The sequence below is a fragment of the Sorex araneus genome, chromosome 2 (assembly GCF_027595985.1).
Source record: "Sorex araneus isolate mSorAra2 chromosome 2, mSorAra2.pri, whole genome shotgun sequence".
NCBI lineage: Eukaryota > Metazoa > Chordata > Mammalia > Eulipotyphla > Soricidae > Sorex > Sorex araneus.
Window position 1 is genome coordinate 373553420 of NC_073303.1, and position 15264 is coordinate 373568683.

The 15264-nt window shown below is 45.8% G+C and overlaps 1 protein-coding gene and 1 long non-coding RNA gene across 5 annotated transcripts in view; one reads left to right on the top strand and one right to left on the bottom strand.

The window, feature by feature from the left end:
• Window positions 1–1190, bottom strand: part of DSEL (dermatan sulfate epimerase like) — an 87022-nt gene extending 85832 nt beyond the window's left edge. For all 4 annotated transcript variants that reach the window (XM_055126249.1, XM_055126248.1, XM_055126247.1 and 1 more), the window contains exon 1: window positions 903–1190. The gene's annotated coding sequence lies outside the window, so the exon portion shown is untranslated. The remainder of the gene's footprint in view (window positions 1–902) is intronic.
• LOC129402027 (uncharacterized) lies at window positions 4–14985 on the top strand. Its single transcript, XR_008628507.1, has 3 exons — window positions 4–382; window positions 4139–4337; window positions 14211–14985. It is a non-coding gene; the product is annotated as an uncharacterized LOC129402027 (long non-coding RNA).
• The last annotated feature ends 279 nt before the right edge of the window (window positions 14986–15264 follow it).

A 15264-nucleotide genomic window follows, 5' to 3' on the forward strand; every position in this document is an offset into this window, starting at 1 on the left:
GGAGGGAGGGGGAAAACAAAACAAAGAAATTTTCTGAGGCTACAGGATTTGCCGGGAGCGGACAGGAAAAAAAAAAAATCAAAACCCATAAAACCCGATGATTTCAATGCTCCACAATCAACTTCCTGCCAGACATTTCAGAAACCACAATCCAAGCATCCAAGCAGTCTCTCCATCCAAACTAGCTCAAGTGCATCTCCCCAGCCACCGCCCACCCCGTTCTGCTTCTGAATAGCGCCTATTCCCACTCGGATCCCCGGGAATTATGCAACGGCCGGGCCACGACAGGTAGAAGCGGCGCGCCCGTGGTCCAGCTGCTGCAACCGTGGGCTCGCTCCAGTCACTGTCAAGTCGCGCTCACCCGAATGCAGTGAACTACAAGGTGAGTCGAGCTACCCCTCTCCTAGTCTCAGTTACTCCAGGTTGGGGAGAACAACATTCTTTAAAAACCAAGCAAGCCGAGGTGGCAAAGGCTCTTCTCGGGTGCAGAGGCAGCTGTCTGATTTCCAAGGGAGCCTTTGCTCGGCTGGACGGGCAGCTCCAGCGGGGTGGGCTGGGGTGGGCTGGGGTGCCGGGGGAGCCGGGGCGCCGCGCATCACCTGTCGGGGCTGGCGGGCCCCGCGGAGCCGGCAGAGGGAGCTCGGAGCCGCGCGCGCGGGGCGCAGCTGGCGCTGCCGGCGGCCGAGGCAGCTCCCGAGCAAGTTTCAGTCTCGGACAAGTCTGTCCCCGCCGGGGAAGCTCGGGCTCGGAGTTGGCCGCGCCGCCGCGCCTGTTGCACTCCGCAGAGGCATGCCTGCGGCCCCGCCGCCCGCCGCCCGCCGGCCCCGCCTGTGCGCGGGGGTCCCGGGGGAGAGAGAGGGAGAGGGGGAGAGGGAGAGCCCCCCGGAGGGCCGCGCGCTTACCTGCTGCAGGTGGTCGGGGAGAAGGCGCGGGCGCAGGCGGGAGTTGCAGCAAACTGCGCTGCGCCGGGCACCGGGGGCTCCCCGCGCTCCAACAGGCGGCGGCCCCGCGCCCGCTCCGCCGCCCGGCGCGGACACGCCCGCCCTCGGGGATCGCGCGCGCCGCGGGCCGTCCGGAACAGCCCCGGCTGCTGGGCGCGCCGCGGGCCCTCTCCGAGGGGACGCAGCGTCCGGCTGCGTGACCGGCCGCGATGCCGCCGCGGCCGCCGCTCCTCGGTGCCAGCTCCGGCCGCACGGCCCGGGGAGGGCGAGAGACAGCGACGCGGGCCGGGGGCGGGGCGAGCCCGCCGGGGGCGGGGCCGGGGCGGGGCCGCGAGCGTGGCGGCTCTACCGGATTGGGAGGGAGGCGGGAACCGGCTGGCCGGGCGGCCTGGGGGGGCGGGGCCTCCGCGAAGGGGCGTGGTCTTTCGGGTGGAGGCGGGAGAGCGCGGGGCGTGGACGGGCGGGGGCGGTGCCCGGAGGGCGGGGCCTCGGGCATCCTCTGCCCGGCTGTCGGGGACGATGGTGCACGGGGTGCACAAGTGGCCCCGAATCCCCGGAGGAGCAGATTTGCAAGTTTTTCCAAACCTCGCTGGGCTGGTCGAGTGCTGCTAGGCATTCCCGCCGGTTAGGAGGACGGGACTGTCACAGAGCTCAGGGGTCGGGGAGAAGGATGGACAGGGTTCTGGACCTGGGGACAAACCAGTGGACGAAGCTGCGGGGTCAAGGGAAAGACTGCGGCATGGGAGGGGGGGGGCGGAGAGTTGGTGTCATTTGGAAAAGCACAGTCCGTATGTCCGATTAATATGAAAGTGACTTCAGCAGCACGGATGCTGAAGATCAGGGGGAGCAAGAGGAACGAATGCGCTTTCTTGATTGAAATCTTTTCTCCCGCAGTATACAGACGGTGAAGTCTGGAAAGTGCCAATCAGTAGAGACCCGCGGGCAGAAGTCCTTCTGCCTGTTGCTTGATTGAGTGTGTGCACGCCCAGGGTTTGGAAATTCTAGCGCGAACCTTCCTGTAATGCATGCACATAAGTTCTTATGGCCACAGAGAGCACGCCTGGGCAGTCTGACTTCAGCCCATCGCGGACGATACTTCTGAAGGTTCAGCATAGAATGATCTATCAAACTTGACAAATGCCCAAGCCCATCTGCCACCGCAGACTGGTGGGTCTTTCAGTTTCCTCGTGCTTCAGCCCATTTTGGTAGGATGGAAAGAGCCCTTAAATCATGAGCGTGTTTTGGAGGTCACTTCCCCGGCACACCAAACTGCAGACCATTGCTAGTACAATCAATTGCAAAATACTTTGCCTTGAACATGAAGTGTGACCCTTACCTTTGTCTTCTGTGGTTCTCTTGAGAGCTCGTCCAGGGTTCAAAAGACCAAACTTAATGTTGCTTTGCCTCTTCCATAACTTCTCATCCCCATTTCTTCCCACACAGTGACCTTAGTCCATTCATCCCTGCTTCTAGGTTGAAATTGTTCTGACTTTGGAAGTATCTCAGTTCTGATGCTTAAATTCCTCTGCATGCCCGCTAGGCTGCCTAAACCAGAGTGAATTACGCTAGCATTCTAGCAGGAATGTCAAACTCAGCCCTTAGATCATCTGCCTGGATGCTCAGTCTGTCACCCTTTGTGAGTGCTCCCTCTGACTTTAGAATGAGGTGAGCCCTGAAGTTCACACACAGAGGACTGTCTCCTCTGGCAAGGTTTATTCGGAAACCAAGGTCTTCCTTGGAAGTCTGGAGACAGAACTCCATGGAAAATCCCCCTCTGTGATCTGCCACGGAAGAGATGACAGATATCTCTGCCTCCTTTATAAGCGAGAACAAAATTGTGAGAATGAGGAGCCGAATGTCAGAGGTTTCTGTTCTTTTCTGCACAGAAGAGCTTCAGAGACTGCTTAAGAATTAGTGGCAGCATACATCGTGTGAAGGAATGCATGTCCAAAGAAAAGGTATGGAAGGGACTTTATCCGCACGTACCCCAGGGGAAAGTGAGTCCTGGAGTGTAGGATAACTCTGGTTTGTCCTTTCTGCCTTGCCACAGAGAGCGTAGGTTTATAGGGTTACTCCCATCACAGTGCTCCCATTCCTCTGTGTTTATGTGTAACTCCTTTCTTTGTGTTCTGTTAACTTGTAAATATTGTTTTTCTCTTCTCTTTAAGTTCTTTGCATAGTTAATTCAGAGCAATGTCCTTTTAGTATGGGCACAAGAAGATGGTTAATGCTATGCTTTTGTAATATGGGAGTTAATTGACTCCAGATAATATTACTTCCAGGGCATCTGTTCTCTTGACTTAAGTCTCCGTTGCCCTAACTTCCTAGCACCCCTAAAAGCAGGGTCCTGAGGAGGGACTGGATGGACCCAAGGCAAGCAGTGAGCTATGTGCTACCCTGGCATCGAGATGGGTCTGGTCAAACTGCCATAATGCTGAACTATAAGTTAAGAGCTTGTTTATGGACAAATTCTGTCATGATCCAAAAAGTGATAACTAAATTCGGATCCTGCTAGGGTTAAGAATGTTTAATCTGGCCTGGGCACTATAGTCTGAGTCCGTGGCAAGATGCTCCCAGGAGAGCTGCCCTACAAGCCTCAATGTATCTATCTCTTACTGTGTCCCTACAAAAATTACTAATATTAAGATGTTAATTAAGTTATTGGGCTCAGGAGAAGAGGAAACCCCGAGGTGGTGTTTCTGCCCTTGAGTCAGGAAGGGCTTTCTTATGTTAATTTTGCTACCTGACTGGGTGTAGTGTCTGCCCAGAGTGCTGGTAGTTGGAGAGACCAGAGAGTTGGAGGAGTTGGGAGAGAGAGCAGGGAGCAAGATGGAGTGCAAAGGGATGGGCAGGGGATACAGGAGGAGACAGGAGTGAGGGACAGTGTGAGACTAGAATGGGGGGCTCAGAGAGACTGGAACAGGCGCGTGGAGCGAAATCAAATGAAAGGCAACTGATCAACCAACTGGCATGGCCCTTATTTTCTTGTCCATCTGCCCCATGGCATGGCCGCACCGGCTGGGGAGTGGCCAGAGACCACCCAACCCAGGAGAGCCGTCGACTGGCTGCCCCAGAGATGATACACTAGAGAACTGTGATGAGCACTAAAATCTTCCAGGCGAGCATTTTCACTTCCACCCGATCACACTTCTTTCACGCGGCAGATTCATTTCAAAAGATCCTGTTTCACTTTACAGATGCGAGACATAGGACTTCCCGCCCCTCCGGCTTTGCCCAGACATCTGCAGTGACCTATGGGAGGCCGCCAGCCTCGCGACATTTTCAGATGAGCTTCCAGCGGATTCCCTTTAAACGGGCATCTTCTCACAGTGGTGAGCGCACGGAAGGAGCATGAGAGCTACGGCCCAGCGATGCAAGCCGTGGGCAGAGAAGGTGGTAGGTAAATGGCACTGTGAAAAATGAAGGCAGCCGTGCTTCCTGGGAACTAGAAATGGATGTCTCCAATTATTGTTTCTGCCACACATGTAGATGGTTGGAAGTTAATTATAAATAATGCATCCGACCATGGAAGGGAGGCGCTATATGTTATACGATTGCACATTAAAAACCTTTACGAGTGTGGCAAGAGACACATATACCAACAGCTGCTAAATTCAGAATCCTGGAGCAGTATCTTATTTTAATATCATTGAAGAACTGCACTGTCTGTCGCTCTGGGGATTCCTGTTATATAAAAGAATCTTAATTCTGCATGAGATTTTACTGGAGATTTTAAAACACTTATAAAAATCTGTTTCCCTTAGTTGAGTATCTTTCAAATTTACCCCAGCCACCCCCAGTCACCAGTCACCATAGGGATGATGCTTTCCAGATCCTCAAGGCAAGAACATTTCTCCCTGCCATCTTCTCTCTCTCTCTCTCTCTCCCTCTCTCTCCTTTCTCCTCTCTCCTCTCACCTCTCTCTCCTTTCTCTTTCTCCCCCCTCCTCTCTATAACCTCTTTCTCTCCTTTCTCTTTCTCTCTCTTTCTGTTTCTCTCTGTCTCTGTCTCTGTCTCTGTCTCTCTCTTTCTCTCTCTGTCCCTTCAACATTTCATCCAGGGCCTAGCTCTTGATGTAGAACATGAATAATCATCTCCATTTTATGGGAAAAGACAAGTTAGCAATATCTAAAATTGGTGGTGGGTGAAGCTAGGACTTAATCAAAGGCTTTGCTTTATTTCCAGTCGTCCTCGAGACCAGTTACCACACAAAGATAAGTTAGAGCTAAGTCTTAAGGTGACTTAATTCAAGTGGCCTGAGGACTGGGAAATTAGACAACATTTTAAGAAGAATTTCTGCAAGAATTTTGTGTGTTGGGTCTGGAGCGATAGTATAGCAGGTAGGGCTTTTGCCTTGCATGAGGCCAACCTGCCTTAGATTCCCAGCATCCTACATAGTCCCTCAAGCACTGCCAGGAGTACTTCGAGTGCAAAGCCACGAGTAACCTCTGAGCATCGCTGAGTGTGACCCAAAAAAGAAAAAAAAATCCCAAAAAATGGAATACTATGCAGCTGTTAGAAAGGATGGAGTCATGGAATTTGTATGTAAGTGGATCTACATGGAGAGCACCATGTTAAGTGAAATGAGTCAGAAAGAGAGGGACAGACATAGAAATATTGCACTCATTTGTGGAATATAAAGAAACAGAATGGGAGACTTACACCCAAGAATAGTAGAGATGAATACCAGGAGGATTGCTCCATGGCTTGGAAGCTGGTCTCACATTCAGAGGGAAATGGCAGATCAGATAGAGAAGGGAATATCAAGTGTGGGGTTCTTGGAGGGCCCTCTTGGGAGGGGAGATGCGTGCTGAAAGTAGACTACAGACCGAATGATGGCAATTCAATACCTCTACTGCAAACCACAACACCCGTAATGAAATACAGCAAAAGGGAATGCCCTGCCACAGAGGTGGGGTGGGGTAGAGGGGGTGGGGTGGGAGTAGTGGGAGGGATACTAGTATCATTGGTGGTGTAGAATGAGTACTGGTATAGGGATGGGTACTCAATCATTGTATGACTGAAACGTAAGCACAAAAGTTTGTAAGTCTGTGACTGTACCCCATGGTGATTTATTGAAAAAAGAAAATTAAAAAAACAGAATTTTGTGTATTAAGTAAATTCAAGGTCTGAGCCTTAGAACATAAGTTAACTATTGCATCACATTACAGAAAATGTTCAGGCAATTAAAAAAATCTGGACGCTGCATAGATTCCTTGAAATATTATTTGTTGGCATCTGTTAATTTGGTGTACTTATAATAAGTGAGGCAAAGATATTCATGAAAGAACTGCTGTGAGTTCAGCAATTGACCATGTACAGGTCTTGAATACAGGAGCTTGTACAGAGCTCAGGCATAACTTTGTTCTGCTTCTCTTGCTTAATATGAAGGACTAATCCTTCCAGAATATGGTTTTGGCTGTTAGACATCTCAGATACCGATTCTTGAGCCACTTACCAGAGTCAGATATGTCTTATATTGATCCACGAGGCCAGCTCTGCATTCTATTGATCCACAAGACCTGAGAACTAGTGTTTGCCTAGAATTTGGGGCTATGAACACTCTGAATATCCAGAAACAGAGCAAACCTAGCTGTGAATGATATTGCACAATTGGTCAGCAGTAACAGATCCCACCAATAATATAGACAAAAGCACAGACTTAAGCAAGTAATAGAATCCGGAAATAATACTCTTTCTGCAATTGCTTTGAATACAAAGCATCTCCAAATGACAGGGATTTTGCCTGCAGAGTTGCTAATGAAGACGTGCCTGAGAGTGTTTCTTGAGTTTGTTTATCTAGCTATACAAGAGTCTGGGTGACAGTAACTGGATTTATAAAAATTTTAAAATACCAAAGCCAACTTCTGAGAGAAGTTTCCCCATAAGTCCACTAAAACCTTGTATTCATAAATGGGAAGCTTTATTGTTACCACATCTGCTTACATGCCAGTTTGCTTTTACCAGGAAAACAGAAATTAACAAAATGAAACATCCAAGAGGAGCACAAAAAGAAGCTTCCTGCTTAAGTCCACCCCTTTTGTACCTGTGGTTCTTAGTTGGGGTTCATTCTGTCCCGCTGGGGCCTTGGATAGTGTCTGGAGAAATCTGTGATTTTCACAGCTGGAGATGTAGGATCCGCGGAGATCTCTGAGGTATTGGCCCAGGATGCTATTAAAATTCCTATTGTGAACAGGAGAGCCCTACTCCTAACCAAAGCACCAGCTAGCCCAAATGTCAACGCTGCTGGCGCTATTAGAAGCCTGGCATTAGCCCACAGACTCTAAAAATTCATTACGTGTGAATGGTTGGTAGTTGTTCAAATCAAGTGCTAATTATTCCCTGGCCTTCCATCACTTCTTTGCAGTTAGTACTAGAGCCAGCCCTTACCTCGTTTGATCACACATTTCCTTTGATCAGACACTGGGTCCATGTCTCTTGACTTAACCAGTGACCAAAGGCACTGGTAAACCCAGCTGTCCCAGCTCATACAGCAGTCTCAGCTCCGGCCAGGTGCAAATGGAAGGACAGCATTTACTACATAAATGCAAGGGGGCTCGAGGCATTTATAGTCATCAGAAATACTATCCTGCTGAGAAAATCCAGACCTTCTTTCCTTGCACACACACAAGGAACACAATTTGCTTATTAAGTATGTTCCATCCACTTTTATCATTATGTGAACTTTTCCTCCTCTAGGATTATTTTTCAAATTAAAGTTCTTGGGAAATCAGAATTAGAAAGGCCAGGGCACCATTAAAAATAGCAGCATCTCAAGTATTTCTCCCAGGTCTATGGTTTAGAATTATCTGGGTTTATGACCCAGAACTCTGCCTTAAAATGCTCCTGATACACATACCAAAATCAGAGTATAACTACTCTAAGACAAAAGATTCTCTTCTTTTGTTCCCCAGGCACCTATGGGAAAAGGCATCTCAGAGCTCATTTATCTCTAACAGAAATACCACAGTTGACACAGCAAAGGGGCCAAGACATGGTGTTCCTGATAGCTAGGGAGCTGGTTTAATTACTTTACTATTTCCTCATTCACATGTGAGGGAGCAAGGCAAAAGCTTCACACAAGGAAAGGAAAAAAATTAAAGCAGCCTGGGAATAGTGAAATTGCATTGTGGAGTTTGAGGACGCATTGATTAGATAGAAGGTAGCAGAAAAGTCTGCCCTAGGTAGTAGAGGACCAACTGGGAATTCTGTATGGCTTTAGCAGGGGACATTGAGAGATCAGCTTAGGGCAATGGGCCAGGCTGTTTTGAGTCCCGTGTATTCACCTCATTTTGATCCCTCTGGCACCGTCTCGACAGACATCCCCTAGGAAGTCAGATTCCTCTTCCCACCCCGCAGAGGCCAGGAGACTTCTCTCTGTTTCTGAGCCTTTGTTCCATTTTTCTTTGGTTACAGATCTGCTTTACCAGCTCCTTTTGGGGGATATGACTCAACACAGCTAGCCCTAAGCACAAGTTTCGATTGTCTTGATTCTACCATCAGGCAGAAATAAATTATCCAATTTGAACTCCGAAGGGGAGAAAGGATGATTGCACAGCACACACACAGGGCTCCATCATGACTCACGCAGTGATGGAAAGTAATTCAGGGTCAAGTTATTCAAACATTGCTCTGGAGGCTGACATTTGTGGGTTTGGGGGCATCAATCATCGTTAGAGAACAGAGTTGGCTCCAGCCTAAAATGCATCTACAATTAAATGACGCAGCAGATAACTGCGTTCTTGAGAGGCAAAAGTGAAAATTCAGTGGCTTTGATGGTGGGCAGTGGAGGAGACAGAGATTGACCCAGAGGTATAGGAGAAAGTTGGGTGGAAAGTGAACTAACATTGCTGAAAAATAACCCCAGGCACCTGAATAATATATATTGACCTTTCTTCATTGTCCTTCTGAGAAAATTATTCCTTGCATAGAATGTAATTGCATGTGTCTGAGTTAGGGGTTCTTTTAAAAGTGCTGTTTTAAAATGCACTGTATGAGGGGCTGGAGTGATAGTACAGTGGGGAGGGCATTTGCCTTGCATGCAGCCGACCTGGGTTCAATTTCTGGCATCCCATATGGTCCCCCAACCACCACCAGGAGTAATTCCTGAGCACAGAGCCAGGAGTAACCCCTGAGCATTCTTGGGTGTGACCCCTCCCCAAATAAAAGCACTGTGTGAGGTTTGAGTCCATGTGTCAGATGAATAAGATAAGATAATGAAGTCAGAGTGATAGCACAGTGGGTAGGGTCCTTGCCTTACTTGCAGTAGATCCAGGTTTGGTCCTGACATCCACTATGGTCCCACGAGGCCTTCCAGGAATGAGCCCAGAGTACAGAGCCAAGACTAAGCCTGGAGAACAGATGGGTGTGGCCCAAAACAAAAATCAAAGAATGAATCTCCACTCTTATCTCATGAAATTTATGCATTTGTAGATGTCATTTTGATTATACAAAGTTGGCAAATTACCTTAGAAAGATACCTTTTCAAAAGAACTTTCTTTACTCACCATGGAATAGACGTTGGTTTTATTTTTTTATTTTTTCCCCGCCCCTCTCCCTAGACGTTGGTTTTAGATCCAGAAAAGAGAACTGGGGAGAGAGGAGCAAGAAAAAGAATTTTTGAGTGAAGCAACAGAGGGTTCTATCCCAAATGACAGCTACCAGCTCCAAGTGGCCAGTTAAATTAAACAAAATTAAATGAGGCTTAAAACTCAGTTCTTAATTGCGCTACACGTATTTCTAGTGTTCCAAAGCCACTTGCCGTTAGCTGTTGTAGTATTGAGAAATATAAACTAAGAGATCTTCTGTTGATGTAGAACATTCTGTTTGGTTATATAATAGAGGAAAGAGTCAGGGATGGTGTGAGATGCTATTTATTTTATCGTGTTTATTTCAGAGTCCTTCTATTACAGGCTTTTGGAGTTGGTAGTTGATTTTCATAATATGTATGATGCTGCTGATGATAAATATGATCATATATATCATATGCAAAGGACTTCCTCCTAAATTCCTCCAAACAACTCTAACCCTAGCCCTAGAACCTCACTCTTTGTCACTGTCACACTGTCTTCCTGTTGTTGATTGATTTGTTCAAGCAGGCACCAGTAACGTCTCCATGATGATACTTGTTGTTACTGTTTTTGGCATATTGAATATGCCATGGGTAGCTTGCCAAGCTCTGCCATGCAGGCGGGGTGCTCTCAGTAGCTTGCCAGGCTCTCTGAGAGGGACAGAGGAATCGAACCCGGGTTGGCCGCGTGCAAGGCAAATGCCCTACCCTACCCGCTGTGCTATGGCTCCATTTTGTGTTTTTGTGTAAAAACACAAAAATATAAAGAACGGGGGTGGGAGGAGCGCCTCACCGCACCAAGCCAGGCACAGGGCAAATGAAGGAACGGAGGAAAGATGGTTGGTCTCAATCGCAGTTTATTCCATTCCCATCTCCATTCTCCTCTGATTCTCCTCCTGCTTCTTCCTCTTCCATCCTACTTCATTCTCCTTCTCTGGATTTCCCTTGGAACTCGCCCCCTGCCCCCTAATACAGCCTCGTTAAATCCTTCCGCCTCTGGGCAGGGGCATACACATAGGTATGGTTACAATCAATAGGGGGTAAAGTTCTATCCCTCAGGGGTGCTTTCACTAGGACAGAATCTCTTTCAGCAGGACATCAGCCCAAGAGCGGAATCCCCTGGGTGTGTTTTCCCTCTCTTTGTCCAACTAACATATAAGTATTCATATTATAAATCATTTTTTATGGACATAGCAAGAGATGCATTAAGCTTATAAAATTGCTCTCTGGGGGTCACCTTGATCTCAGACTACAGTGCCCAGACCAGATTAGTCTTTCCTAGCCCTAGCAGGGTCCTAGTCTCATCGTTGCTTCTGGATCATGACATGACACGTCCATGACCAAGCTTTTAACATATAGTTAAGCATTAGGCGCTTTGGTCAGGCCCATCTCGATGCCAGGGTAGCAAATAACTCACCGCTTGCCCTGGGTCCGTCCCGTCCCTCGTCGGGACCCTGCTTTTGCGGGTCTAGGAAGCAAGGGCAGTTGAGGCTTAAGTCCAGAAAGCAGATGCCCGGGAGTGAATAATATTTGAAGCCAATTAAACCCATGTTACCAAAGCATATTAACAAATGTCTTTCTTTGTCCATACAAAAAGGATATTGTTTTAAAGCAAATTATTCAAAAGACATAAGAGAGGAGAAAGACAATATTAACTTACAATACAAGTTCACTGTCCTAGCAAGGTCTGACCTTACAAATTAACAGAGTTTGATTAGAGGAAGAGCAGATAAACTAGTAGAAGTGGTTACAGATAAACAAAGGAATAGGAGTGACTCGGGAGCACTTTGATGGGCGTGACTGATATACCTAAGCTCCTAGTGGCAAGGGGAGCAGGACATACCAATGTAGTCTAGAATTGTTTAGAGATTATTACCAGATAAACCCAAACTCTGTGGCAAGGGAGAAAGGACAAACCAATGATATCCAACACCAGCCTTCACTATCTAGTAGCTGATATTTGTAGTGAAGTAAGTCAGTTGATAATTGTCATGTGGAATTCATGCCCCCATGGAGCCAAAGAATCAAACTGTGCAAGGAAAGCCCTCTATGTGCACTTTCTGTAACATTACCTGATTTTTCAGTGTTTGGAAATTATTTTAGAGGCACTGTGAAGGCTGATAGAATATGCGCGTGGGATAGATTCAAATTATTTGTAGAAGAGTTTTTATTTCTTCTGTTTTTGTTTAGGGGTCACATCGGCAGTCCTCAGAGTTTCCTTATGGCTTTGTGGTCAGGAATCACTCGTAGGGTTGCTGAGGAGACCATGAGTAGTGCTGGGGATTGAGCTAGGTTGTCCGTGTATAGGGCAAGCACCTTACCCTCTGTACTACTCTTCTGCCCCAAAGAACTTTCTGACTTTTGATATAAAAGTTTTATTTATTGAAAATTACTTTCACAATTTTAACTATTTTAATTAAAACTCTGGCCCAGAAATTTCACTTTCGTGTGTGTGTGTGTGTGTGTGTGTGTTGCCAAGGATTAAACTGAGGACTTCATACAAGCAAGGCAGATGCATTTCAATCCCTCTAGTTCTCTTTAATGTTGGTGAGAGAAGTGTCATTCTTTCTCTTTTCTACCACTACAAGTTCCCTCCCCCCATACTTGAATGAAGACGGATAATGCATTTAAAACGTTGAATTTATACACATAGACATGCATTCAACTTTAATTCCTTCATTGTTTAAATAAACATTTACTATCTGCTCAAAAACCCTCTATAGCAGGCTGCTTAGGAAGACTGTAGGGGAAAAGGACGAACTCCAAGCCAAACTGAGTTTACAATCTTAGGAAGAGAAAAGCATACTCAGTATAAGTTATTACTTCCCTTGTTTCCGATACTTTCATCTTTTCTTCATGAGATTTAAATATGTTTGAAAGGTTTTCTACATCTTGCTAACTATTATATTCAAAAGCATATTTAAGTGGATGAAGACGGAAGAATGGTAAGGACTCAGCAGCTGGGAAAATGGGAAAAATGCCTTAATGTTGTAAGAAATCTCTAGGTTGTTTGGAGTTTTTTCAGGACTATCCTCCTCTCTTCTCAGACTGGAGTCCAGCCAGGCACAAAACGAGCTGGCTGGCTCGCCCAGGAAGGAATCCTGGAGCTGCTCTGGCTTCCTTCGAGCTCTCCAGCGCAGCTAGCCAGCCTGCCAGGCAGTGAAAGAGCTCAACCCACTGGCCGTGGGATTCAGCTAGAGATGACGGGCGTAAGACTGAGCTGCTTTCTCTCAAAGGAGGGGCCTTGGGAAATAGGCATCCTTCCTAGTCCTGGGTTACATGGGGTTTTGTTGTTATCGCTGTTATTTATTTTAAAATGTTTAATGATTGTTATTTTAAGTGACATGTTTATGGTCATGTTATTGTTTATACTTTTGATGTGATGTGTACAGCTCCCTCCCCAACCCACTACCAGAAAGCTCGCAACATTTTATCAATGTTCTCAAGTGAAAAGCCCGTAGTTAGTAATCTGGGTCCTGTAATCTAGGGACAATGGTCTTCTACCATTTGATATTGACTGTTCTCTTCTTTTGCTTCTCTTTATAGCACATCTGTGAGATTATCTGGCATTTGACCTTCTTCATCTTCATCATTTTGCTTAAGACATTGCTTCCGGTTTCATCCAAGTTGTAGTGAACTACATGATTTCATCTTTTATTATGGCTGCATAGTATTCCATTGTGTGCACATATGTATGTTATGTGTACATGTGTGTATGTATAGATGTGTGTATGCACCACAGCTTCTTTATCTGTTTATCTACTATTGGACAGCATCTGGGTTTTTATATCCTAGCTATTATACTCAACACTGTGATGAAGAGAGCATATCTCTTTTTGAGTTCCTCAGAAGTTTTGATATGGAGGCCAGTCAATCCCAAATGTCTGATGAGAACCATCTCACTCACTGCCAGTCATTTCATATGGAACAAATGAAGACAAGAAACTTTCATTTTGTCCAAAGCGTTTGATTATGTGACTGTCCCAGAGTCCGTGCTGAAATTCAGATGCAGGAACTAGGATGAAAGCAAGAATTCAGTGTTCTTAGCTGGAAAGCAAGTGAGTGGTCTCAGGAGGATGGACCATTCTCCATGTTATGGTATTGCTCCCTCCCCCACCTCACCTACATTCCCCATCCCCTATTGTAGCGTTAGCTCTTATGGACTTCGGGTCACCTGGAACTTAGACGTATCACACTGCTAACTTTAAATTTATTTGTTATATCAAACACATATAGGGTTAAACCTAATATTTAAGGTGATACCCTTATCTTACATACTTATATGCTTATTTTATGAGACTGAAGGCACTTTATATGTGCTTACTTTAAAATGGTGTTGTAATATTGCTAACTGTTTAGGTCAACGAGGAAGTTCAAGTAAAAAGTGGCCATTTAAGACAATGGTACAAAGTTTTGGAAATTGCCTTGTCAAAGTTCCACACATTTGAAAATCGAAGAAGGCTGTTTCATTCATATAGTTGGTCTCACACAATCCTTGGAACAGTCATGCGGATGGTAGATGATTAATTCAACTTAGTATTAAAAAAAACCGAGGAAGCTGAATTCAGGGTCGAAATTTCTATCTTAGGATAGTGTAACAAAAATAGCTGGTGTCTAGCAACTTGCTTTCGGAATGTGTCTAATTTTGAAGACTGAGCATATTGCCGCGAAATATCTCATCACATCCGTTCATTTTACAGGTGATGCATCTGCGGCCTGGTGAAGCACACCGCTTCTCCGCGTGGGCGCCAGACACACTGCTCGACCCGCCTTCAATTCTCCTGCCAAGCTGCCGGTCACTGTGTGTTCTGTGAGTTGGTGCCCGCGGAGCACATTCAGCGAGGCAGTTCTCAGGGCTGCTTTCACTCTCCACATGTTCACTCAGATCTGCATGCTTCTTCGGTCCATCGGCATCTCAAGGCATGATCTAGCGGATCTTTGTGCTGACATTATTTCAGAAAAATTTGGAAAATAGGTTTCTATGAATCTTTTTTTTAAATTTTCTTTTTGGGTCACACTCGGCGATGCACAGGGGTTATTCCTGGCTCTGTACTCAGGAATTACTCCTGGCAGTGCTCGGGGGACCATCTGGGATGTTGGAATCGAACCCAGCTGGGCCGAGTGCAAAGCAAACGCCTTTCCCGCTATGCTATTGCTCCAGCCCCTGTTTCTATGAATCTGAAAAAAAGACATAGAAATTTAATATTCTCATCAAATTTGCCAACTGAACTTCCAAAACTAGCCAAATAATTTTGTTCTTCAGATCATAGATTGCTGGTTTATTTCCTCTTGTGTTCCCACTGGTCCAGTCAGAATTTTAGATGGCACTTTCAGACAGTTAAATCATTGCGTTGAACAGTGGTAAGTTAAATTATGGTATATTGTTATAATATAAAAAATTCTGAATAAATATATATTGAATCATTTCTAAAGATATAGTTCACATAATTTGTTTTGAATTAGATTTATTCTCTTGCCAAATTCATTCATATCTTTAGATAAGTATATATTTATATATAGTTCATGTACTATACAGACTCCTCATATTTCTCAATATACCACATAAATCTTAGCTCATACATCTTTTACATATATCATATACTGACCTCAGATATATCAGAAAGGTAAAAAATTAACCTTCAGAAAATTGCATCTGATATGACAAAGAGAAGAAAAAACATATTTCAGTTTTGAAAACTGTAAGCTTAGCGATTCATTTACCTCTTGTTGGAAAACAAAGTTCAAAAAACTTGT